General features: G+C 42.3%; 1 long non-coding RNA gene across 1 annotated transcript; it reads left to right on the top strand.

The window, feature by feature from the left end:
- Positions 1-1,130: 1,130 nt before the first annotated feature.
- LOC135901867 (uncharacterized) lies at positions 1,131-2,326 on the top strand. The gene is made up of 3 exons (XR_010564296.1): positions 1,131-1,265; positions 1,467-1,677; positions 2,133-2,326. It is a non-coding gene; the product is annotated as an uncharacterized lncRNA (long non-coding RNA).
- The last annotated feature ends 530 nt before the right edge of the window (positions 2,327-2,856 follow it).

Here is a 2,856-nt window from a genome sequence, read left to right as displayed (position 1 = left end):
TAATTTGCTGCTTTTCTATTCCGCGTTTGGGGAGAATGCAAAACCATTGTACGTGGAAGCTGCACCGACTCAGCATCTATTCTAAAAATCTGAAAGCGCTCCGACTACATAGCAGAGTAACGCGTTCAGAAATTCTACCCTTCTAGGTTTCATTGCCAGACAAAGTTAAAGTTGCCCCTAGTGCAGCTATTCAACACTTTAATTTCTGATTCAGTCTAGTACTGACTTGCAGCTTCTGTCTTCCTGTGACATCTTTGTCCTGTCTGTATGCTTATAGTGCACAGGCTCACCTACTCTTGGGGTAAACATGCAAGCACGTGACTGTGCACAATCTAGTGGCAATGCAGCCAGTTGGTCATATACACGCAAACCTGCACTGGTGCAGCGACACCTGAACGTGGTGTGGCTTTGCATCATCTGATACACACCGTATGGGCCTGCGTTGCCCTTAAGTCTGCCATGCATTTTCATGCCACATGTATCAACGGGTGGCGCATTCACCACCATGAAGCAAATGAACTGCACTCTCTCCAGTAAATTGTATATTGAGGGCAAAGAATTCGGTACCATTATGGTTACTGCTAAGGTTATGAGAAAGGCCATATTCTTTTTCACTGATGGAAAAAAAAGAAAGTTCAGTTCATTAGGTTCAAAACTGTGAAACTGCTGCCTGTTACATGCGGGAGACAAGTAGAGCATTGGTGCCAACGCAGCAGCAAAACTGAAAGTGAAATTTGCCTATATACAACACAGGCCTGGCAAGCCACTCAAAATGCAGATGATGCGAAAGCTATGCCTTTAAGTACGACTGCATATATTTGCAGGTTTGGTTCCATGTGCGACTGCACCAACACTCCACATAGCATGACCACATGCTTGCCTTTTTGCCATGAAAGTAGGCGAGCCTGTGCGTGCCTGATATTCTGTGTCATTGTCTTTAGATGATGCTTGCAGTGGGAAAATGTCATTTATATTTGTGTATTGTACATTTGGTATTTCTTGGTGACTGTATTCCAGAGAAACGCTGTTGTGAAAAGAGTGCACACGGTGACCAAGTTCTCACAAGCACGGAAGGGAGCATGAAAAAGGCACTGCAGCCCTCCGGGAGCGCAGGCGAACCAAAACCAGCACAACAGCCCTTCAGGAGTCCTGAAGGACCAGTGAAGGGCAGCTCAGAAGAAACGCCATCAACCAACTTCAACGAAAATGGCGAACCAGATTCTGCAACGTCAACAGCTTCTGTTTACAAAAGTGCTGAAGGACAAGTAAGTATTTCTATTTGCAGATGCACTTCCTTGATAGGTTAATGTCGCAGCTTTGTGCTTGTTAGCAAACATGGGATAACACGTGAATCCTGTGTCATGCTGTCACAAGTTTGTCACTAATTTCCTAATTACCAGTCTTTCTGAGTATTTTTTGCTGCATAACAATGATAAGTAAAATATTTAACATGCAACTTGTTCCAGGTACATTTGGGGAAGAATGTATACGTTACAGAAGCTCTCTATAACCGCCTCATGGCTGCGAAGACGGACAGCCGATTTGTTCGGGAAGCTGCTGTGGCAATTTTTTCGACGGCAGGCTTGGCTGGCCACAGTGTGACCGGTGCAGTGTCAAACCGGACGAAAACTGGCGCAAAGCCAGCGTTGGACAAAACTAAGTACTCAGTCCTAAGTGGTATGTATAAGTATTTAGATAAGTCTTCCATGTGCTAACTCACCTGAAACAGATGGGTAAAAGTATAGCGTAATACCCATTATAGCATATTCCCGATTGTCTTGTCTGCCTAGCCTACACAATTTGTTTGCTTCACGGTCTAGTTATCAGGACATAAAAACCAGAGTTGTATATTTGTTTTTTATGCTAATCTAATTCACATTACTTTCCCAGACTAAGATTCCGCCATTACATGTGTTTTTTTCTTCTTGACAGCTCATATTATGCTGAATAGCTTGAAAAGCAATACACGAGATGGCTGCTTGGCAGCTCTCAGAATGTCACTGTTGGCCTATTTTTTACTGTGGCTTGATCAAGAACACGTTGTTGCAATTATTGTTGCCTTGCTATGCGCATTTCTTGTTTTGTGTGTGTGTGTCATGAAATTTATTTACTTATGTGTGTTTTGTTCCCAGATTTCTTCAGCAACTTTTTACTACAACGGTATCCGATTGGGGAGATGGAAAAAAGAAAAAAACTTATGAATAAAATCCTGGCTGTCAAGATTGCCGACATAATGAAAGTGAGTTCAGCAGGACAGCAGGACAGCGACAGAGAAAGTACCAGCAATCATGGAGAACTTGAAGAAGCAGGAAAAACGTGTATGTGGAGCGGAATAAAGACCTTTTGTGTATTACAGGTGTGTTAGTGTTGCTCACAATGTACATGCGCGCCGCTGCGGTGAGCTACGTGGAGGATCTAGCTGCCCAGTTTGCCTTTATGTAGACTAGAATGTCCTCATACGCTTATTAGTACCAGTGCTAATAGACCTATTAGTCTAGCCCTATCGGTTTTGTACAGTTAGCCTAATACAGGCTATTAGTATAGTCCTATTGTATAGTATAGTCAGGTTATTAGTGTCAACCTATTAGCCTAATACAGGCTATTAGTTTCAACCTATTAGCCTAATACAGGCTATTAGTCTAGTCCTATTAGTGTCAACCTATTGGCCCAATACAGTCTATTAGTGTCAACCTATTAGCTTAATACAGACTATTAGTCTAGTCCTATTAGTGTCAACCTATTAGCCTAATACAAGCTATTAGTCTAATGCCAATACACTCTATTAGTGTCAATAACCTCATAGGCTATTAGTTTTTGTATTAGAATTTTTGCTAGGGATAGTAGCGAAAGGTATCG

The sequence above is a fragment of the Dermacentor albipictus genome, chromosome 2, assembly GCF_038994185.2.
Source record: "Dermacentor albipictus isolate Rhodes 1998 colony chromosome 2, USDA_Dalb.pri_finalv2, whole genome shotgun sequence".
NCBI lineage: Eukaryota > Metazoa > Arthropoda > Arachnida > Ixodida > Ixodidae > Dermacentor > Dermacentor albipictus.
The sequence above is the reverse complement of the archived record's forward strand: the minus strand, read 5'-3'. Positions and strand labels throughout refer to the sequence as shown.